This window comes from Anser brachyrhynchus (assembly GCF_964034855.1).
Source record: "Anser brachyrhynchus genome assembly, chromosome: 1".
NCBI lineage: Eukaryota > Metazoa > Chordata > Aves > Anseriformes > Anatidae > Anser > Anser brachyrhynchus.
The window spans coordinates 54579626-54604982 of NC_137694.1; the positions used below are offsets into that span (position 1 = coordinate 54579626).

Here is a 25357-nt window from a genome sequence, read left to right on the forward strand (position 1 = left end):
TCCTTGAGCATGGTTCAGAGCTTGGCCAAATGTCTGTGCTTTTTCCAGCCTACTGGTCAAAAGCAGAGATACAAAATGTTTTAAACTTCTAATTATTGTTGACTGAAAAACAAGAAGCCAGATTGCTCAGGTTGTATCTGTATCTCTCAATAGACCACAGATGTTACAAATACAAATGAACAAAAAGTTATGATTGATAATAATGAAATATCTAATGTTGGAAAAAAATGTTCTTAATAGTATCTTTTGCCCCCCAAAATTACAGAGAAGGATTAAGGTGTTTTGTGAATTTTTACTAAATTGCTCTCTTGCTCTTTTAATGTCTTCAGCACTTCTGATATGGAATGTTCTGATTTTTCAATTTAAAACTGCTCTGTATCTCAACATTTTCTTTGATTTGAATAAAAAAAAGTAAAACATTAAACCCTTAAGCAAACTTTTTTATATATTTTTTTTGGGTGGGCACAAAACATAACTTTCCATTTGGCCTAAGATAAAATACTCTGAACTATTCAGCCAAAAAAAAAAAAAAAAGTATTTTTCATTTTGCATTAGAAACTTTAGTCTTGTAAGCATTTCAATATGTAAATAATTTTCAATATGACTAAAAATCAGTTATATATACAGCACGGTAGGACTAATCACACAGAGTTGGCTCAGGGAGGGAAGCACAGAATGTAAGAATCAGATGTTGATTTCTTGTCTACTAACGCTAATACCTAAACTGTGTTCAACTTCATTTATGTAACATGATCTACATGACATTAATTGACAAACAAAAGCAAAAGACAGGAAAATAATTCATGGGTATACTGAAGCTTCAAAACTTTATAGTCTCAATGACTTGATTTGAATATTATTTAAATAAGAACACTTATACAATTTTATATTTCTTCTTTTTGTTTAATTTTTTTTTTTGGTCAGAGTAGGATCTTTTACGCTAATGACTTTGTTTTGTTATGATTCAACTGTACTAACATATTTTTATCTCTAGAACATCCTACCCCTTTAATATCTTGGAGTAGCAGATAAATAAATACCTCTGTGCATTAAGAGTATATGATCTGTCAATGTAGAAGTCCTGTGAGGTATCACCCCCCCCCCCCAAATACTTGTAATGTCATGTCAATGTAGTATACTCTTTTTTACATCTGAAATATTCCTGAGATCCTGAAAGGACATGGAAGTGTACGCTGACACTGTTCATGTTGTTCTTTTTGTAACCATACAGAACTTCAAGCTGTCACTCTCAAACTTTTCACCATTTACTAAAACCAAAGAAACAGGAAGAAGCATGACATGCCCTGTATGATGACAGCACATCTCATCAAAATCCTGGATGTATCAAAATCAAACTGAATGGGGACCTAGATATTAAAAACCTAGATACTAAGTTTTCTGTTCAAGCAAGTTATGATTGCAGCAGGATTATATAATCATTTTGTAAAATAACAATAACAGTAATAATAAAAACAAAAACTAAGTTATGCTGACATAACTATTGTCAGAGTGCAACTCTGACAGAGGGAGTGAGTAACAAACATACAAAAGCAAACGAGGAATCTCATGATTGGAGTTTTTAATAGCTTCATTGAAACACATGATAAATTCAGTTTCTCTCAGCAGGAGAGACAGATAAAAATGGACTCCATTTGAAGTGCAAACAACAAAGAGACACAGGGAGTTGTAAAACATACAGCACCCTCCTCATAAACATCCCACTTTCTCTCAGTTCCAAGTGTTTGCAACTGTCTCGCCCTGTGAAATCTTAATTAAACCAATATATTTCCCATCTAAGTCTTTTTGAAGATGTGTGTAGTTTGATAAAAAGGTTAATTAGCTCTATTCTTTAAAAAATTAAAAAGGTGCCATTTTTATCTTTTGCTTGAGATTCATGCCTGTCCTTGCATTAAAAATATCCCTCAATCTGGACTGTAGTAGCAAGCAGTCAGGAGAAGCATGCTGGTTAACAGGGCTGGGGGGATGGGGCTGTGATGGAAAGCAAACATTTATTATGAATTTTAATATTTTTACCTTTTGTTCTCACAAAGTGCATTACAGATTGCCTCCCTTCTTGAGGCTGGGTGTTTGTCAGGGCTTGAAATCAAATTGATACATGGTGAAGGCGGACCCTTCTCTGGTGACTCAGCTGGGAATCGCACAGAAATCTACCCAGCCTGATGCTAACTAATAAAAGGAAGGGAGGGGAACTGGAACATCTCATAAAGCTGTGAAATGACAATTCACAAGCATCATTTAAATCATTTGGAGGCTGCATTCCCTTTTTATGCTATTACTGCATTGACTAAAATGCACCTCCTATTGAGTATACCAGCTGTGAAAGCTGACAGATCCAAGCAGATCAGTCTAGAAACACTGTTGTTACAGTTTAGCAGAGCAATTCACAGACAAATGGAAGCTCTTGTTTTAATTCTGTCACCTCTCTGCTCCTGTTTAGAGCCCATCAGCAATTCCTTAGACAGAAGGGTTGCTATAGATTGACATAAGGCATTTCCTTCCCTTCTCCCTGGCTGCAGATATTGTCCTTTTGGTGTAATGTAACTTTCACTGGATCTGACATTTGCATTTGGATCCCGTTATAGGTGTGATCAAAATGCTAACTACGGTAACACCATAAAAGTCAAGTGAAGCCGTGGTTTAATAGTAGAAGGTGTTATGCTGCATTTAAACAAGCTTACTGGAAAATAAATTGAACCATTTCTTCTTTCACTTGCTAGTGCTTGCTGCATTCTTGGTAGACTTTTAATAGTAAAGCACCTGAATACGGTGTTTTCAACCTATAAATGTCAAAGCAGTTCATTGTTATGGAATACATTATTGAGAAGGACCAAGCCACTTTCCTTCTAGTTCGGTGTCAAACTGTATTCTCTCCGAAACAAGAGGGGGTAGGCATATTCTCTGTATTTTCTCCTCGGGTCTATCATGGTTGCTGTATTTTTGGTTAAGGGCAGATGAATATGTTATTGCAGAAAGCAATCTCTTTTCTACCTTCCTCTTTAATTTTCCTACAGTGGAATCCTAGTGTTTGCTGTCCTACACATATGAGAAATAGAGAATGAACCTATTTCTGTCTGTGTGTCTTTCTGCAATAAGTTAAGTGAATCTTTGAACAGTTATATTTGCAGAATTGTGTTAGTTTACAGATTTGGAGAAAATAAACACCACAAGATATGTTTGGCATCACTTAGTGACCGTATTTATGCAAAATAACTTGTTACCTATGGCACTCAGGAGGTACATGAAGAGCTTTATGAAAAATTATTCTGAGGCTAAAGTGAAAGTCAGGGAAGCAACCTCTACTAATCCCTGGGGCCCCCAAGTTCACTAGTGTGAGGGATCAGTGAACTAACACATAGTACAGTTTCTCTTTCAGAGATTATGGACGTGATATATCACAGGATGAATGACTGTGGAAAGAACTGGAGGCAATTCTTTAAGTGCTTCATGCTGTTGGACTGTTTTATCAATAGTGGATCAGAGCAAGTCACACCATTATCAAGAGGGCTTCTTCAACATTGAGACACCAAAGAATTACAATTTTCACTTTATGGATAACACTGAAAGGGATCGAGGTAAGGAGGACTTGAGAAGGCCTGTCAATTAAAATTAGGAAGTGTATGGGTGGTTATTTAAACTAATTTCTCAAGGAAAAATAGCAAGTATTTATAGCTGCACAAAGAAATCAGAAAGAGAGTAGGGAAACAAACATTTCCATATTATTTTGGGAGAAAACACAAAAATACCATCACATTTACAGACAATAACTTAGGAAAAAATACATCACCAATGACTTTAGGTTTACATATCAGTGGAAATGTTTTTGATTATAAAGACAGATGAGCTGAAATGCTGAAAACTGAAAAGAAATTAGCATCCAGTTGGCATTTCTGAAAATTACTGGCTTGAAAATAAACAAGAAGAACTAATATTTCCTAGCTATAAAATACATACTAAAATAGATTGGGATTTATATTGAGCTTTCATAGATGTATTTTCCTAGATTAATGAAGGGAATTGCACTGGAGAAGACAGTAAGAGAGAATCTGTGTATAAAAATTCTTTGTTACACAAGCACTAATATGAGAATAGGGTAATTGATGTGGATGCTTGGTGCTATAATAGCCTGGACAACTTAAGTTACTAAAGAGCATCCCAGGTGTATGTCATTTAGGAAGCAAGTGCTGAAGCTGTTTCACCCAGTGGGTTTGCTCAGTCCGCAGTTCTGACAAATATCACCGGTCAAAACAAGTTGGCTTTGAAACAAATGTGATTTTGTTGAGAAATCATACTAAAGGTACAGGGTCAGGCAAAAAGCCCATCTGGCTTAGTGTCCTCTAGCTAATAGTGCCAGTAAGGTCTATTTACTGAAAGTGGGCAGGAAGAAAAGAAATAGCGAGCCTTCTCTTGACATTCTTGATGGGATTGTTACCTCCAACAGTCTAGGGTCTTGTTGAAACAGAGGTTATATATAATAAATTATAGTGAAGAGGTACTTTTTCACTGTAAATTCACTTCTTTATGTTTTTGCCTTTCGTTACACTCTTTAGCAATAAATTTCACAGTTTACTTAATGCACAGTATGGAAAAATACTTCCTTCTTTTTGTTCAAAACCTACTGTCTGGTAATTTCAGTAATGTAAGCTTGTTACTCTTGGAGAAAGTAGGCCATGCTAACTTAATCAACTTCAAATCAGTAGTTCAGAAGTTTACATTTAAAGTAAAGGCACAACACTGACCACTAAAGCATCTTTACCACTGAAATGTAAGTAATATTTTCTATTTCAAAATCAATCAGATCAGTTAAGAAACTTTGTAATTTAGGAAAGCTGTAACAGCATATGAAAGCTGTTATCTTTATTTTCGATATCATCTCTAGACATTGGTTTTAGTTCTTAACCTGCAAGAAGTTCTTGATAATTACTAACATCTTGACAGTGAAAAGAAAAAGAAATGCCAATCAATTCACAGTAGAAAAGCATCCATGCTACAAAGACAATTATCCAGTTCACATCAATTATTCTACCTGCCAGCAATCCCTACAGAGAATCTGAATGTCAGAGTGGCTGTGGAAAATGAACTTCCTATTGTCCAGTCTATTGTAGAGTATTTCTTCTTGCACATTACTGACAAGCTTATGGAAGAACAAGAGCATGTTCTATCCTTGCTCTCACGATAACTGGTATCTATTAGATAAATGACTTCTGTATTGTACATATTGTCATCTGACATATTATATGAGAATCCAAATGCTGCAAACTACATTTTCTAGGGAAAAGAAAAAATGAAAGAAATACAATCTGAGCACCAGAGTTTTTATTCATAAATAAATTACGGTAACTGTTACCTGTATTTTCTATATGATAGACTTTTCTCATTGTTATTTAAGTTAAAGATCCTGGCAAAATTAGCAGAAAGTCAAAGCCAGAGAAACAATCTTCCTTTCCCTCCCCCTTTGTCAGTTATTTACACAGGACACAGAATTGCTCATCAAGTCAATTTACATTCTGGGGAACAAATAGATGGATTACAGTATTATGTATAAAACTTATTCCTGCTGTACTGAACCATGAAATTGCAGTTAATTTTGCTGAAATGGACCATTATATTTTTAAGTAGAAGTGAAAGAAAATGAGAAAAAGGAGGCAAACTGTTAGGAACCGAACTTCAAATACAAGATTAAATTATTAGTAGGAACGTAGCACTGCTGGGAACAGCATGAGCTGTTAGATGAAGCCACTGACCTGCTGGCTTTCAGACACAACCATGTATCCACCTTGCCATAGTAAATTAGATGAATTATTGGTAGTGATGGGCCTGTCACGTTGCGCATTCATGTCCCCGAGTGATCTATGTGAAAGCAAATTCCAGCTGATACAAGCTCCATACAGCTCCTCCTGGCTCTGAGATGCCAACAGCATGCATCTGTTCTGTGCAACAAAATAATTGCATCGTGACACGGCTATAGTACAGCTGTGCATAATGATTTTGCTTGATTTTATACTGATAGATGAGATAAATTCAAGTCTGTTTAATGATTGTACAAAAATCTGGAGGCTATGAGATTAGACTAAGTAAAACTGGAACAGTACCATGAGAATTTGCATTTCAATGCCCTTTTCTCCTACTTCAGCAAAAGATGGCATGCGCTTCCACCATCTCACTGTTTAACTTGAAAGGAGTATGTGGTTTAATGCTGGGTTTAGTACAAGCCAGGGAAAACAACTCAGACTTGGTCACTCAGTTATAAGAGGTGTTTCACTGTCTTAATTAGCTATTGCCTTTCACCAGAGTTCTGGGAACTGACATTATGACATTATCTTACTCCACCCGGTTTATGAAGTGAAATGTATTAACCTAAAAAACCCTTGGGAAAGCAGTCTGGAAGCCCAACAGTCCTCAATAACTAGAAGTAACCACTTGAACTACCGGCTGCCAATCCAATTAATTTATCCATTGGGCCAGGCAAGGCCAAAATTCTTCAATGTGACACTACAGTGAGATCAAGTGCATTATTGCATTCAGTGCTTGAAAAAATTATCAACAGAAAGAAGGAAATAAAGAGAAAAGGTAACACGTTATACAGTACTGAATTTTCAGGTTTATAAATCTAAGAGAGGAGGAAGCCAGAGGTCTTTCACTGTCTGCAGTCTGTCTCTTGAGGCATTATGTAACATATGCAAAAGACTCTGTTCAGCATGCCAAAACCAGGAAAAATCTGCCTTAACTTCCCTTTCTTGTGGCTCCTGACAGCATCAGAAGTTATATGACAGCAAGGTAGCTAAAACAAATCTAGATATTGTCCTTTCTATGTGATGTTGTCCTCTAAGAGGGCTACTATCAAAGGTTGCTCACCAACATCATATCCTCTTCAGCTCCTAACAGAATTTCCTGGTTCAGACAAACTTCAACCTAGACGTCTCTACCTTAAATTTTAAGAATAGGTATGCCAAAACTCTAAGTGAATCAAAAAGAAAATGCTTTCTATTCCAAACAAAAGTGCTATCCGTTAAATAAATAAATAAATCTATAGGTCAATGGTTTTAGAAAAAGGGGAAAATGAAACATTTAGTAATAAATAACAGGTCTTTTTATAGACTACACTCTCTCATGTAGTCTCAGATAGAGTCATATTGTGGGTGTTTAAATTGGGCAAACATTTCTCTCAATCTGTTCACTGTTTGGTACAATTTGGTTTGACCAAAAAATTCACTCAGGACTGGAATAGCAGGGTGTATTAACGGTTAGTCTTAAATAGTCTTAAAAATGGTTATTCTTAAAATAGTTTGACAAAAAACACGTTGGGGTTCCATAACCAGGAAAATGAAGAATTGCTTTGGGTCAAGACTGAGGTTTCTGTGCAGAACTAGGAAGAAAGCATCAGCAGGGGAATGACAAGTGATCAGTTTAATGGACTCTTGTTAGAACTGTGCAATAATATTTGGACTGAGAAATGCAGAGACCAACACTAGAAGAATGGGGATGCTGTAGGAGATGAAATGCTCCGAAGAGATGGGTAGAGATCAACATTGTTTACAGGATTTTTGTAACTTTATGCTTCATCTCACTACAGATGTCTTGCATAATTTAGAGACCACTGGTATTCACACAAACCATATAGGATATATAGGTAACAGAGGAAATTAATTCTTTTTTATGTGGTGTTCAAAAAAAAAAGTCCTCCAATTTCCAGGCAGATCACTACTTTCAGAATAAATTGTCAGATCATATTCACTGTGAAATAACATGGGAATAAGATGACTGTACCCTAGTGCTAACTAAATCAGTATGGCTCTATGCCACAAAACAAAGAAAAATTGCCCCCTGCGAGCATTATTTTCAGTTATTTTTGTACAGCTTTTACATATATCAGTTATTGCTGAGGTCTAGAAAACAGCAAGGCTATTTATTCATGAGTAAATAATTCTACATAACATTTAAACTATAAAATAAAAGGAGAGGAGACTAGTGAATAATTAATATTGCCAGGAGTTAATTTTGTTCAGATAATTTAAAATGCTGTAGATTTCATTTGAGTTGAAGTTGCACTACGAAGCTTAACTAAAGAAGCCCATGTTTAATATCAGAAGGAATCTACTCAGAATTTTTGGCTTGTTTTTCAAAGACTTAAATGCCAGATATTGAATGCAAAGTTACTGGACATGACTATTCAAGTTGACATATAGTCCAAACCAACCAAAGTCACCGTGTACAGCATTTAGTCTGTTGCTGCACCTTTCACCCTGACCCATCATTCTTAAATATTTCTGCAGTTTAGATGCAGTCAGTGTAAGATAAAGGATATCATATTGTCTAGTTTCACCAAGAGAAAAACAGAAGTGCTGCAATTTTTGGACACAGTGGCAACAAATGTCTGATATGACAAAGTCATTTCAAACAGACAGAAGATTACATCTGTTTTTATTGGTTGGGATGTACCGTCTATTTGCTGCAGCTACGGTGGACAGAAAGTATATGAAATCCTTTGCGAGGCCTTCCTCTGCAATAACGTCTATGATTTATACGCGTAGCAATTCAGGTGCAGCATAGCAGGAGGCAACTGCATGTTTATGGCAGCTATAGCGTATGGTCACCAGTTGGCTGGCATGCTGTGTTTAGGCGTTGTGAGGTCGTCAAACACAGCTTAATGTTTCCATACCATATGTACTGTAATATCTGATCACCATGGGAGTAGAGTCTAGAATTTCAGCTCAGTTTATTTGTTGGCTGATAACAAATCAACTAACACTTGAAATGCTACCCTTTTCTAGTCACCTTATTTATTTATCTATTTATTTAATATTTCTTGTAACCAAGGCAGAGAAAACCACTATAATCTGCAACTTGTCCACTTTCCATCTCCCAAGCTTGCTTTCTCCTTCTCACCAGACAGGAGCCTTAGCCTTCTCCATCTTCCAGAAAAGTCAAACTTTTTCAGGCAAATAGTTTCACCTCTTCTATTTATCAAATCTTTGGAACACTGTGTAGCTCCTAATAGAAGAAACTTCAAAAACAAATTTTCTAAAGGTCATTAAATCATCCTTGATATGAATTCCTAGCAGCTTAGGTACCTTTTCTTTGCATTTCACCAGTTCCATAATGCAATGTTAGCTACAAACAGGCTTGCATGGCAATCATCAGAATCCTTGAAATGATATTTTTTTCCACACTAAATTATGTTTACAGTTAACTGGGGAGAAATAATAATCATATCAAAACTAAGAAACTGAAAAATCAAGGTGTCTCCAGTGTGTGCTCTGCAGTACCTTGAAGAATATGTATCACTCAGTCATAGCACCATAACTTTTCCTTTTAAAATCAAAACAATGCTGAAAAGCACACCTATGTAAGCCCTCCACAACACCTCAGAGATTTATTTTTTCATTATGATTCTTATGACTATGTGCAAGACCATATTCAAATTTCCAAAGGAATACTGAATTCTAAAGCAATGTCCAAATTCCAAAGGATATCATCCTATTCCTTCCTCTCAGTTCTAGCTGCAGATATGCACTTGTGCAGAAAGCTGTACCCATCTAACCCTAGTAGAGAACCTAATTACTTTTTGAGAGATTATTTTTTTTCAGTGTAGCTGCCTTAATCTCATGGTTGAAGTTCTGGCGGAAAGTGGGCTGGGCAAGAGAGGAGGAGAAGGGGAGGTGTGAGGCTGCCCACCTCAACGACTGCCAGCCATTGGATGGATTTAGCTGTATTTCAAAATCACACCCTTTTACACAACTCTAGCAATGATGAGAAACTTTAAAGCGCATGTAAATAGTACCGCATTTGCATCCACTCTGAGAACATTTTACACATTGCCAGAACTATGTGGAAAACCATAGTGCAAATAAAAAGTAGATCAAATATATGCACTGTTGAATTCAGTTACCGGTAGCTCCCTTTTGATCATCTGTCTCTGTGGAAAATGTACTGGATAAGGCAATTTTATTCTATTTACTGGGAAGTCCTAGAAGGCAGTGAATTTGAACCTTTTTGATCAGTGGAGCCCTAAAGATTGTACAGTTAAGTTGCAGACTTCTGAACAGCGAAAGTAGGCATAATGATGGTAGTCTTATTTTTCTGAGCTCTCAGATCCCTTAGAAGCACATCATGGAATTGGTGGATATACCTTGAAAATTTGGATGAAAGCCTGAGAATCCTTTATTACAAATAAGTTAATATACCTAATAAAAGTTGCATCAGCTTTCTTAAATATTCTATAGCAGTTACAATATAGATGTGCAAGTCCTAACACCCACATACAGAAAAAAGCTCACTTAACCAGATTGAATACGGTTGCAAAGACATCCTTACTCACAGTAATATAAATAATGAAATAAGCTTAGCTAATACTGTACGACTGTCCCTTTAGGAGCTATGAAAAAATATAGCCAGTTCACCCAGCAATCCCAATGAGTAAAAGTTTTAATAGACGTAATTCTTTTAGTTATACAATCCTAGATATGTATGGTCAAAACCTGAAGGAAAACACAAAGTGTAAAAATTTTATTTAACATGATTTTTCTCTTTTCTTTTTTATATTGGAAATTCCAGTTTAAACTACCCTTGGAGCAATAAATTTTTTTTTTCCTTTTATAGGCCAGCTATACTTGCCTTTTATCAATTTAAAATGACGTAACTTCCACTAACATAGGTATTACTATCTTCAGTGGCATACAAATCCTCTTGCTTTTCATAAAAATAGGCATTGTGTGGACAAAGATCAAAATACAGTCTTTGCTTTATTACACCTGAAGGGGCCTGTCTCTTTTCAACATTTTCAACCTACTATCAAAGATGCCCACCAAAGGTTTTTTTACCTGAAAATACATTTACATCATTCTGCCTTTAACCAAATGCCAAGACTAAGGGCAAATTTTCTCCACCATAAACAGAACAATATAGCACTCTCCAACTGTTGCGGGTGTCTCTCATCAGCATTTCTCCTGTGGCTATGGTTTATACCAAGAGCCCTCTGTTATTGCCTTCCTACCCTAACAGAACAGTTTTATGTTTGAGTCTTAGTACTTGATACAGGCCTACATTATTATTTCTGTCGCTGATTTCCTGTGTAGTCTTGGACAAATAATCTCTTTATGCCTCTGATGGTAAAATGAGGCTAATGCATCTCAAACTTATAAGGATATTCTGAAGATCAGTTGATTAGTCTTTGTGAGAGACTCTGATATTAGAGAACAGATGCTTCAAAAAAGCCAGTAAATATACAGCGATCTTTGATTTCTGGTCTTCCACAGCTTTTTTTTAAAAAAGCTTTCCACTTAATAAATCGCAGCTGGATGACTGTTCTTTTTTACTCAGCAGCTCTCACATTAGTTTTCTAAGGTGGAGCCAATTTTCTTGCCTTCTTCCTCTGGAGCTCTTTACCCTTTGCAGATTTAGTACAACATATCCTTTCCAAACATTTATTTTTTGCTTTTTATCCTCACATTCCCAAGTACCTTATAAATGCATGTATACAGAAACTTTCAAATAACAAAGAAATAAGACTGCTGCAGGGATACCACATGGCAGATAGATAAAAATGCTATTAAATAGTTAGCTGTGTTGTTCCTTCATCGAATCATATCGGAACACCCACAATGGGAGGTATAACAGAAATACCATATATTCTGTAGAAACTGCTGAGAGGAGCTTTTAATTGTATATAATGTAAATCATCAGGACGCTAAAATTAACCTCCTAATCTTTTAAGTGTAATTTGGGATAATTAACCACTCCAGCTAATAAGGACGTTGGATTTTGTGTCTCATCCATAGCTGATTGCAAAGTCAGCATATTTTATGGGTGTTGGTGTAATACAAACTCAGAGGAGTGTTCTGCAGATTAAATTGTTGTGGCCCCCATTCCAGCAAAGTTTTGCTTGAAGACTCCTGGCTGAGAACTAAAATGCATGAGCCTCATAGCCCAAGTGAAATATGGAGGTAAGAATCCAAAGTGCATGGCCACATAACCCATGTACATTTTAGGAATGCTCTACACCTTTCTGCTGAACTGGATTCTTCAGGGAAGAATTCTATGAAGGATTAGTGCTTTCTGTAGGAAAGACCTTATGATTCAGGACACTGATCATTAATACAGAAAAAAAATAAATGCTTTCATACAGCACAGTGTGAAACAGCCAACAAAAGAACACATATACACCAAGTAATGACAATATCTTTTCATTTTCCTTCTATGTTTTTTTCTACATTTATCTTAAGTATATAAATTTATCTCAGGAAATAGCAATCTTAAAAAATTGTCATTAGTTTTTCAACTGTTCCCTACTCTCCTGTTACGCTCCGTGTGTTATGGAGCGCATGTCAGACATAATGCAGCAATAATGTTCCTTTTAAAGTAATAAGTAGATGAGGGGGAAGGGATGCTGATCCTGGTTTGCAGGGTGTTCACTCATCTGTATAATTTTCACATAAATGAGCAAAACAACCCTGCTTCTTATATTCATGTCTCCCCTGTTAAAAAAAAAAAAAAGGGAGCATGTTTCAGCCACCAGGGATATGAACACAGAAGGCAGCAGGTAAGAACAGGAGGGCTATGCTGAACCGTGAATCTGTCTGGCTTTGTCAATTATCATAAAGAGTTATAAACTCTGTTAGTATTCAACTCCAGCCATTGGCAGTTGGCATTGCAGTTAATGGACTGAATGATGCCTCAGAGGCATTTTTCTACCCGATTAACTCCAGGAAATTTAGCACCTGTGTAAAAAGACACCACCCCAAATAATTAAAAAAAAAATAATCTCAGCAGAACATTTTTTTCCAAGGCAGCATCCTTCACACATAGAAACCAGCTTTTCCTGACACCCAGGCGAGCAGCTGTGACACAAGACAATTTCTGGACATCACTGCTATGAAATTATCAGAGTCAAATTTTATGGGTAACAGCGCTGCATTTAGAGGAAAAGTTGATGGATACCTAGCAGATTTATTTTTATCATCATTCTATTCTCCCACCTTCAGAGTAACTAAGAAATAACAAGCAGCTGGTGTTAGCAGTGAAATACTCCAAATGAAGATGTGCTCTCAGGGGCAGATTTTTGGACACCAATAACTGAAATGAATGTAGCGATTTTGTCTGCCATCTTTTCCTTCTGGTATAAATGCTGTAAGAGTGTGGACTTAACCATGCTTTGCCAAGTCTCTATCACATTCCCAAATACAAGGAAGGGGACCGTGATGGTTTCTTATCTGGCATGCACTGACAGGAATCAAAATTCTATCAAAACAAATGCACAAACTGCAATTAAAACTACACCAGAGATAAAACTGCACAGTTTGAACATTATAATGCTTTCTCTAGGTCCTCTGAGAGATCTGTAAAGAGTATGCAGCTCAGACTACTTCAGAATAGTTTTTACTGGGACATTGTGGTATCTTAGGATGGAGTTTATTTTATCTCATGTTGTAAAACTGCACTGATCCCAGCAAGACACCCTTTCTGAATTTTGCCACGTACTCACATTAAATACTCTCTTAGATCATCAGTAATCCCATTTAAATCAATCAGGTGCTACCTAACAGGAGTAAAAAATATCACTGTTTGACTCAGCAATTTAGATAGAGACTTAGGCTTCTTGGCTAAATCAGTTCTGGCATATGACTACCAGTCAGCAGAAATGAAGCCCCCCAAACATGTTTTGGAAGATCTTTTGTAAAATGCAGTGTAATTTGCAGAATTATGTATATCAATAGTGAATAAATGCATAATATATCTACAAAATTATGTGGGTATTCCAGGGTAAAACTCCTTAGTTCATTAAAGTTGCATTGGATGCCTGGCTCTGCACAAAATAGACTATTTTAAAACTAGTTAATTAGTACATGAATCATCAATGTTTTACATCTGTCAAGTGTATGAAATATTTCACCTAGCTAGTTAAAATGTTTAATTTGGAAGCTGCTTTATGAATAAATATACCATCCATACTTCTCAAGGTATGTTTTTAATGACTGTGTGCTGAAAGATTCCAGAGCACTGAGGAGGCAATCCCCTTTAAGGTTACGTGAACATATCTATGCTCTTCCCTTAATGTTAGGACATAGGGAAGGGCACTAGCGTGACCTATACTGAAACTGGCAAACAAAAAAATAAAAAACAAAATCTCTGAAATTATCAAGCAACAACTCATTCCTTACAGTAGAGAATACAGACCACGGCTGGATTTGAATTCAGCTGTTGGGTAAATGAGGTCTTCAGCAACTGAATTGCAGAGCAGCAGGAGAAGAGAGGAATAAGAAAGAAAATTTGAACCTAAAATATTGCATCTGTCCTCAGAGAAGCACTTTGTAAACAAATTGTAATCAGTTATAACTCCACACTGTATGATTCTGAGGACACATTCTTCAGCCAAGGCAACTAATTCTTTGTGCACCCAGGAGGGGAGGTACATGCCCCCAGATTTTTATGACATCTTAGTAGGAAATGGAGGGCAGTCTCATCTCTTATTCCTACCTGCCCATGATGATTATTTCAGTAGGCTCTGTGAAGACCTGCTATAACTGGTTTGCCTCCTTCTTGAATCCATATAATCTCCTATAAATTGTGCCACTGCATTTCAAAGAGGTTTGGAAGTTATATACATATTTTTGTTTTAAAAACATTATTAAATGATGGTAATATTCCACCACATTCTTGCCAAATTTCTTCTCTTATTAGTATCAGCAGCATCCACTACGACCCAACTCTTCCCTCTGCTCAGCAAGCTGCTCTCTCAGTGGATGATGAAACTTGGCATGGATAAACAGAAAATCGTATTAGTGATGCCCACACGTGCTGTGCAAGGGCTTGTACGTGATCTATGGCACTGAAGGAAGACGCGCAATCTGATTACAAAAGTGGATTTTGTAAAGAGTTCATCTCTATGGTTGCTAAGTCAGCACAGGCAAAGCTTGCACATCTCTTTTTTTAAATGGTTTGAGATAAAATCTGCTTCATTCTATTCTGATTTCCATGCATAGCCCACAGAAATTTAGGAAAGCAGGGCTTTCCAACTCATAGCTATGCCTTCCTACTTTTCATGCTTTGTAATATTAATATTTAGCATTCAGAAAACACTTTACTGTTTCAACTCACTGTCTAATTAAATATCACTGTAAGATACTAACTCCTCAAAAAAGGCAATAGATACTCAGGCGCAGTACTGCACAATGTTATCTGATATTTTGTACTTCTGTTCTAAAAATAGTGAACTGCTGTGCTTTCTCACAATATGATAGCAGCAGGGGAACGCTGACTTTTTAATGGTCCTAATGGTAATAACATTAGGTGGTACTCTTCCTGAAGTTAGGGACCGGATTCTTGTTGGTTGTAGCACTATTTTAAGGCAACATAAAGAGGTTTTTTAAGAGTTTGAACACTAGCAGGTTGTTTCATTCCCAGTTTTGCATCCTGTCCAGTGTTGCCTTGTTGTACAACCTGTGCTCCAGCTGGAAGCAAACCCACAAGAAGACCCTCTTGTAGGAAATACTTAAAAACAGCTCAGAAAACCTGAACACACTTCAAATGTGGTTGCAGACCATGTCTAGAGCAACCTATTCTAATGTTTCCTGACATTCTTTCATGGTATGGCCCAGAGTATGTATGAAGTACTAGCAGCAACAAAATATAAAAACACAACTCTGGCAAACTGAATATTGGCCTTAATATTATATGGCCATGTAGCTTTGTTAAAAATGCATAGTGCTGTGTAATAGCCAAGCACCTCACAGCTCGATTCACAGGCAAATGCACGTACATGAGCACCTTCACACAAAACTGATTCTGACTAGCACTGGGATGCCCCCATGACACACAGACATCTCCTCCCCTGACTCAGAAAAGATGGCATGGCCTTACTTAAAAACAGTGCCAAACATTTCAGAGAGCAAGCTTCCTCCCAACTTTGTTCTTAATGATAGCAACTATAGATGAAAGGATATCAGATGTTTGCGCTTCCGTGACATCCTTATGGTGAAACAGTGGCCTTGATGCCTCTCCACTCATTCACTCTTCTTTTCACCTTGTCCTTTACTAATGCCTATCTCCCCTGTTGTGTAGTTCTAGAAATACCTCCTCCACAGCCTAGCCACATCCTGGAGCTCCCCAGACCACAGAGTTTTGGACCTTGGCAGACTCATTGCATAGTTGCGCTACAGCAGAGGAAACATGTTCACCCATCCTTTGTGTCATCAGAGTGAGAAAGCACACTGCTTACTCCCACACACTTGGCAAACCCCAGATACTGAGGCAAAAGCTGAGCAGTTCAATGTAGATAGGGAGGTGTGAGCCTCTTCTAGGAGGGGACTTCAGGCTTGTTTGCAATACCTGCTCCAACATTTTCCACAACGGACTTGTGAGGAGGTACAGGTCACCAGGGTCAACCCTAGGACCCTATCATCTTTCACAGGCTTAAGTTTACCAAATAACTTGGGCCATCCCTGGCCACTACAACTTCTCTCCAGTCTCATCTTCAGTTATCGCCTGCTAACGTGTGATGTCAGCTGAGATACCTGGATAAGATCCAGGAAGAAGACCAAAAGCAGGAGGTGGAGAAATAGAAACTCTTTGGGCACCTTTCTTCATTTGAATTTGTGTCCACAGAAGCATCCCTATACCAGCAGGAGCCAGCATAATCTCTGGCAGTAGCTTTCCACACCCAGATCTGCTGGAACAGCTAAAAGCTAATCCAGTTGCCTCACCTCTTGCATCACAGCAGATCCTCACATTACTGAGGATTTTTGCATAGGAACATAGTTTTGATAGGAAGCTCCCTTGGCAATCAGTAGTACCAGAATCATGACACTAACTGCGGGGTTAACTGAACATTATCTTACAACATATTCTACATTTTCATTCTGATTCTCTCTGACATATAAAATAATATCACCACAGGAACATGCTCCTACCTTGCTCAAGACCAACGTGTCTGGTCTGGTGCATCAAGGGAGATGAAATCCCAATCTACACGAGATAAATCATTCACTACGTTTCAATATATGAACAGATGTCTGAGTTTACTGTCAAAATTACATAATTCAGAGAATATAAGAATAATTCTGCAAAATTGGACTAAAGGTCCTAGTTCAGTATCTTCAGTAATAGAAGAACCTAAGTACTACCTTGGCAAAACCTGCAAGAACTGAGATAAGTTCTGGGTGATCTTTTATTGAAGCAAACTTCTAGCTTCAAGTCATGTAATAGTTTCAAGAACCTGACATAAAGGATGTAGGTAGACCACATTCAGCAGCCACACATTTGAAATTTCAGCCACACATTGAAATTGATCAGTCTGATTTTGAACCCCTTTCTATTCTTGGCCTCCTCAAAATTCTGTGGCGCTGAGTTCCACGATTATATGCAGTGGGGAAATGTGTTGCTTTCGGTTTGTATTAAAGCTAATTTATTACAGCTTATAAATTCACTGGGTGACCTTTAGTTTTTGTGTTGTGAGAAATAACAAGTAGTCATTTCCTATTCACTTTCTGTGCTCCACATGTCTTTTATAGATCTGCATAATATCTCCTGTTTTTTTCCAAGCTAATGAAACCATTTAGTACTTCCCCCTGTATGAGCCACTCTTTACCTTAAATCACACTTGCTGTCCTCTGTAATCTTTCTAGTTCTTTGTGACAGTCAAGGTGAAAATGCACCAGGAATTCATACAGTAATACAATGGTGTTTTCTGATTTATTCTATTTTCAGTAACTCTTAATGTTCTCTTTGTCTTTTTCACCTCTGTGCAGCTATGAACAGATATTTTCATAGATCCATGTGAGACAAACTTAAGGTGTCTTTTGCAAGCACTAATAACTGATTTAAAACCCATCACAAAATGCCAAAGAACACTGAGAAGATTAAAATACTTAAGGTCTGAAAGAAGGAGGACTGTGTCAATGCTAGTAGGTTAATTCACAATAGCAATGTACAGCTTTCCTAGTAAACTGGATTAATTTTGTCACCCTTCTATGTAGCCTTAGTTGCTATGAGTAACACGGAGATTTCCTGTGTTGTGATACAGTGGTAAGGGGATAGGTGAGCACTGGACCAGAATCAGGTGGAGCAGGCAAACGTGGATCTGGCTAAGTCATTTTGATTATGTCTCTATGAATGCAGGGTCTAGGGTTAGAGAGGGAAACCACACTCTCGTCAGCTTTTAAAGGAAAGGACTTACAAATTTGGGTGTAAACAACCCGTATTACTGGTAAGTATACAGTTTTGTACCGTAACATGAGCCATCAGAGGCTGACATTCCAGACTATTTGTGATTAGACTGAAAAAGATGAACAAAGGAAGAGGTGAAAGATTAGAGAAGAAACAGAAATAACGGTAGAAGAGTTTTCAGGAGAGGAGATTATTATGGCAGGACATGACATTGAGGACCCCTTGGACAAATTGTTAATATGACATTGTATTTTTAACTATATGCACAGGTAGGGTGCCTAATTAGCTCTTCTTACTTCTATATCCAGGTTTAAATTTTTCTTGATGTTTAATACATGAACATAAGTCTGGAGCATATTTTACTGGAAAAGTGATGTACAAACAATGCAGAGCATGAGTGAGCAAAATCATAATGCTGCCTAAACTGCCAACAGCAAGCTATGAAATACATATTTTTAACTATGTTGGAGATGCTTGTTGATTTAGCATATAATTCCCCACTTCACTCCACACAATGCAGGTCTCAAGTCTCAGAAGACAGACTTGGAGGAGGAAAAAAAAAAAAAAAGCTTACATGGAACAATTCTTTCAGCTTAAACATTAAGCTTTGAAACAATACATTTCATCCATTCAGTGCTGGACCTCCAATATCACCCCCGTGGATGCTGTATTTTGAAGCAGATCAGCCCTTTTTCTTACTCTCTTGAAAATTCATTTGCTCTCTTGCTGGAACCTTCAAAAGAAAATGTTTTGGGAACTGCTCCATTGATCAGAGCTAGCCCTCAACTTATTTTTTTTGTGAACCTTTTTGAATCCTCATTCACCCTTATGGTTTTGTGTAAATTCTAATATATCTCCCTAGTAACTCTGACTGAAGATATCCTCCAGGTTGAACTAGAATACTGGACTAGAAGAGAAGGTTATTGTGCCACATGTGGTGAAATCACGGAACCATAAGATATTCTGAGTTGGAAGGGATGCACAATGATCATTGAGTCCAACTCCTCGTTCCTCACAGGAACGCCCCAAAGACAAACCGTCTATCTGAAGGCACTGTCCAAATGATTCTTGAACTCTGGCAGGCTTGCTGCCCTAACCCCTTCCTTGGGCAGCCTGTTCCAGTGCCCAAACACCTCTTCCTAACGTCCAGCCTGAACCTCCCCTGTCGCAGCTCCATGCTGTTTCCTCAGGCCCTATCACTGGTCACCAGAGAAAAGAGATCAGTGAGAAATATCAAGGGATAGATGAGACATCATTATAATTAACTACAGGGTAATAATTTTTTTATTAGTGATCGAGGACTTCTCAAAACAGAAGTGTGCCTACTAGATTTAAAATGGAGTGACAGCTTAGTAGTCAAAGAAAAGGAAGAAAGGTAAGGGGAACACAGCTATGTGCAGAATCACGAGCTTGTATATAGTTTGTTTCCTCAAACCTGAAAAGGATGAGACAAGCCATAGTGGACAAACAGGAAAGCTTCAGGAAGGAGATCAGAAATAATACAAGGAAAGTTTTGGAACAAGAGAGAAATGCAAACACTGACCAGACAGTTCTGAAAAGTGACTTTCAGTAGACACATACGAGTTTAAGCAAAATAAACTACATTATTAAGCTCTAACGGTTCAACTGCTGCCAAATGCATCAGTCTAAATGAAGGCAATGCTACTTAATGGACTGCAGTGTACTCCACAGCACTTGACAACCATTCCACTCCTTGACAAGATCTTGGAAAGGAGAACCGAAATTGCAGCAAGATGTCCTGAACGTAGGAGGTAGCATTGCTATTGATCTTCATTGTTTACTTTTGCAGCTGGCTTTGCAGCTTTATTTCTGCATCCTTAAAAAGCTCTGAGAATGCTTTTGCTGGCCCCTAAGAAATCAAAGGGAAGAGTAAGAGGTTTTGGATTTAAAATATAGAGTGCCGAGCAACTACAAACATGCGGCAGAGGAAAAATGTAGACATTGGGCAAAATAGCAATTAAAAATTTCAACCATTCATTGTTTTGTTACTACATCGGTTCTTTTGATTGGCTACATACAACAGTTTTGCACTAAATACTATTTTGCACCTTAAATACTATTTAGAATTTTATTATTTATTTATTTATATTTAGAAATAAATACTATTTAGATCCCAAACATTAATTTACCCTCCTTAGCCTTTCATAAAAATGGCACTCTCCTTCAGCTTTTCTTCTTCCAGCTAATCCTGACATAACATGGCATGGCTATTAGAATAACATGTATATCAACTAAAGCCTGATCCATATTTAGAAACAAAACAAAAAAGCAAGCCTCTCTTTCAATTTGGAGTTGAACCTAAACAAATAGAGACTTGAGAATGGCCTATCAGTTTTTCCAGTCATTTTTCATTTCAAAGCTCTGTATTATCTTTACCATGTGAAACAAAACAGAGAAATGCTGAAAGGATTCCCTCCCACCCTGGTAATTCTGGTCTAGTTTTTCAAATTTGAGAGGAAGAGGGAAAACAAACATCAGCCAAACTTTTGGATGCTTAAGTGAATTAAGCTACCAAGACTTTAATGTTGGGCCAGCTCTGAACAGCCTAAAAGGAATTGGACTTCTGTGGTACTCTTTCTTTGTTGTGAGAAAAAGGAACATAGATGTGGGTTATTCTTTTTTTTTGTGCATCTGTGCATGCGTGTGTCTAGTTTTCTTATTGTTGTCATAATTGTCTTGAAGAAAGATAAACTTAGACAAGAGAAATATGAATTTCAGGGCATTTCCTGAAGATCTGTGTTCAAACTTTCATCCTGTTCATCATCAAGTAACTGCTTTCAACTTCTACATGGCTGTTTCTGTTAACCCACCCACATTGCAATCCTATAAGATCATACACATTTATGTCACTCACAGTTACTGCTACCAGTCATATGTCAATCACGGTTCCTCCCTGTCTACCCTGGGTGGCTGTCAATCTGTTATCAGGGCAGAATCACTTTAACCTGTTCTAAGAATTTATGCCTTTCATCATGACTGTAGCACAGAAATATCCTTTGCTAATAATGGGTGTTAACAGTAGATGCAGTTAAAATTGTCCTGACATGCTTGAATATTATTCAGCATTGTTTCAACTTCATTTCTTCCCATCATCCTCCTTCAAGAAAATTACTTTTATTCTAGTATAGAAAAAAAGCCTTAGTTCCCTGTTCAACTGCTTTTAGCAGTGCAGCGATAAACTATTTAAACAACCAGCATCCTGCTGTAATTTTTAAGACTTTTCTGCAAAGGAAGATAAGCATCTCAAATACTACATGGTTGGATTCTAGCTTTGTGTGTCATCAACCAGTACACAAGCAGAGAAGCCATTTATCAGTTTCTGGTTTCCCCTTGAAAATCAAACCAACTTCAAGGGGAAGTTGGCTACAATTTCACCTTATGAAAACCAATATGTAGTGACTTATGGTGCTGGGGCAATAACAACTCATTTCATGCAAAGACCTGGCTACCATTTCAACAGAATCAAGAGAAACAAGGAGTTTCCATGCCTGCAAAGGCACATTTAGTATGAATTTCCCAGTAAGGGCTGTACCGAAACAGGCTGTATTCTCCCTCCTTAGGCCCTTGGGATGTTCTGTGTGTGGTTGCACAGTGCCTCCCCTCCAGTCAAGATATGCCCAAACCTTTGGTACACTATTTCACAAGAGTGCCATGTAGTTCATTTAATTTTATCCTTAAGTACTTTAATACAAAAGATATGATAAAGTACAAGCATTAGAAACACTATCAACAGAACTAAAAATGTTAACTGGATAAAAGACAGCTCTTCTTAGAACATGTTTTCAGTAACAGCTATGGAAATGCAGTGCAAGGACTTTTTATTTTAAGAGCAAAGTTTGGTCTAAGTATGAAAGATGTTCTCTAGTAGACCAGGTCTACCAAATAGGTCCATTACTTTAACAGTGATCAGAGAAGCCTGTGAGAGCTCATTATAGGGTTCTATGCTCTTGTTGTAACAACACAGAGCAGCAGCACCTCTAGCTGCAGTGGAATTAGTGGTATTACTGCTTGCAGCAGGGGAAATATTTTAATCTCCCTTAAACCCTTTTACAGAGGAGGGAAACAAGCATTCAATTATTTTTGTTGTTAAATACCTGCTTCTAATCACCTCAATTTCTCATGGTTACACACACAATTACCTGTAATCTTAAGCATTTTTTAAAACTATTGGTACTTGGGCAAACAGATTCATTATGCACCAATACCAATCAAATAGTTTGCATTTGTAACCACCTGGCTCTTCTTCCTCCTCCTCCAACTTAAATTGAATGGAAAAAAAAAATACTCATAATGATCAGAGCAGCTCATATATGAATATTCATCCCTCCATTTATCATTTCTCTTTTTCTTTTCTATCAGGACTTGACAGTGTTCAGTGAAGATGAGCTGATCCCCTCCACCACTACTTTACCATCATCCTGTTTTGCCATAACAGCACATGACGAATGGCACCCGTGGCTAAGAATGCTGTCAGCAGTGCCTGGAGTTGAAGTATGATGTTTAAAATGTTCACGGCTTGATCAAAGCTTATATCCTGGTTAACACAGGACTTTCATCTTCCTGAAGTTTATCAAAATAAATCTATTTTGAAAGTTATTGCATAATGAAGTATTAGTACAGAAAGCAAAACAGGCCCTACCCCATATATTATGACATACATTTAAAAGTGAAGTCCAGTCCACCAGGAAGAAATAGCGTAAGAAGGGATTTCAGAAGAGGCTTGGTTTGATTCAGGCAACTATGCACAAATACAGATACAATATGCATCTGTAGATATTAAATCTTTTTCTTGAACCCCCTTTTTCTTCGACCTTATGGTGCTAAAGTCCCACAACAGCCCTCTTGCATACAGATTATTATCCTCTTTTCATCCTCGTTCATAGATGTCCTTTATCTTAGCATATAATTACTTATAAAAATACAGAAAATACACTGGATTACCCAACTCAGCCTCTAGAGACGTTCAGTACTACAGGGAGAGAAGCACATTTTCATAAGATACTGAGAGTGAAATGGGAAGGTTATGTAGCAGGGAAACATTTTGGGAAGCAGACGAGAGTAGGAAGGGAGGAAGACAGGGCAGAAAAACAGAAACGAGGATCAGATCTAAGCAACATGAGAGGGGAATTTGGGCCAGGAAGCCTAAATAGAAAACTCTTAGTATTTTTCAGATATGTTTTGCATAATACTAGTGTAATGGAAGCAGTCCTTGAAACTGAACTTTCTATATGTTAATTTTTAACAGCTGACATCAGCTTAAAATATCTTTTTATGTAGGAGCAGTTCAGCTTTCCCCCAATATGTTCTGTGCTTTCCTTTCTTCTATTTCATTGGGACTAAAATCAGCTTCGTTGAAGACAGTCCACCTCTTCCTCCCGCTGCCTTGTTTCCTACACCTCCAGTGAGAGTCTTCTATAACGTCACTGTTGATGTCACTAGCAGAGGGCTAAGACTGTAAATAAAAGGCACAAGGTGACAGAAGAATTAGTGGTAGGGATAACTGAACTATCAAAAACCAGGAGGCTGTTTTCATGACACTGCTCGTCTCCTTAGAGATGAAAAATGAAGAGGAGTCAGATGAAGGATATCTCAGTGATTAAAAAGTGAATTGGTTTTCTTTTTTTTTCCTCATGCATTCAGTGAGATTTCAGCAACTCCTTACATTCATAATGAAGACATGAAAGAGAAGACAAAGAGAAGACAGCTAGACTTGTAAAATTGCATTTAGGTATGCACACAAGAAATACATGCAGCAGAAAAATCCTGTTGAATTTTATTCCTGGCCTTTGACTGTGAAAACATAGGAGAATGTGTTACTATTAATTGTGCATATAAAACAGGCCATACATTTCTTTCTAAATGCCTCTGAAGGAACTGGGTGTGGTGGCAGTAATGCAACGGCAAGAAGGTTCATTTTTACTCCTGTTAATGCAATAGGCCACCAAAAAAGTGGCTGCAGTAAAAGTCAATTAGAGGGCCAAAAGAATGAAAAGGCTTAAGCATACTTAAGGCTGCAATTCCCTTGCGTTTATCCTGAATCATTATATCATATTCAAAAGCCTCAGGTAAGTTTGAGACTTGCATGCCTGTGATTACAGGGTCTGTCCCACGAACCTTGGGGTAACGCAAATCTTCTAACATGCCCTTAGCAAAAACCTATCTTAAAATACACTGAATTTAATGCAGTAAATTGCTACTCTGTTTTCTAGATTGTTGCCTCAGTTATTGTCAAATTGGCTGTATCACATGCACGTTCTTGCTCTCACAACACATACAAAAAGTATAGAAAAAAATCTAGCCAGAGGAAGGAACTCAACATAAAAAATCTAACAAAATATTAATTAAAAAAAAGCGGTAACAGAGGATCTGAATTAATTATACTTCTCATACCTCCCATATCCCAAATTCTCTATGTTGTCATCACTTAGTATTAACTGAACAACATATTATTGGTCTCGTATATTACCAGTCATATTATCAGCAGCTGGAGAGCAAATGGCTCTGTATCTAGCTGCTAAGTAACATTCACTTGACAATAATCTGGAATCATTTGAGATGTTACTGTCTCTTAAATGCTTACTACTGCCTTTTAGGTAGAGATGAGGACCTGTATATTTGAACCTTGTAAAGTAAAATATACGGATGCTCTTCATGTGCCTCAATGTGAAGCCAGCTCATTAGCTTAAGTAGATGATGGAAGTGTTCTGAGGCAACTTAGTTGACACACAAATGTCCATACTTGTAATGTAAATATAAAAGTGGTATTGGTATGCAAACTTGTAAATGTAGAAGTGGAATGTAAAATGGTATTTTTGAGTTCCTGTCAGGAAGGAAACATTCCTTAATGTAAAAACTTGCATTTTGAAATATTGTTATAAAACTAGGTTATTGTTCTTCACTTTCTATCCTGAGCTTCTGTAAATCTTTTTTACATATGTTGTTTGTGTTTACCATTACATTAGGAGAGCAAGAACTGTAGGAAAAGGGCCAGTGATGAAGAATGTATTTTTAAAAATAATTACTTGTACTGTGGTAGCACTTAGAGCCTCCTATGAGGTCTTCATTTAGCTACGAGCTGTGACTTAAAAGCAGTCCTTTGAAGAGCTTTATTTTGTTTTGAGAAGACAACAGGTAAATCATACGTGGGGGAAGGGAGCAA

General features: G+C 37.3%; 1 protein-coding gene across 4 annotated transcripts in view; it reads right to left on the minus strand.

Annotated features, from left to right (window-relative positions):
* GRAP2 (GRB2 related adaptor protein 2) overlaps nucleotides 1-25357 on the minus strand; it is a 103959-nt gene that overhangs the window by 40044 nt on the left and 38558 nt on the right. Inside the window, exon 3 of one of the 4 annotated variants that reach the window (XR_013939185.1) lies at nucleotides 21768-23650. The exons of the other annotated variants lie outside the window; for them this stretch is intronic. The gene's annotated coding sequence lies outside the window, so the exon portion shown is untranslated. Of the gene's footprint in view, nucleotides 1-21767; nucleotides 23651-25357 lie in introns of those variants that run through there. 4 annotated transcript variants of the gene reach the window in all.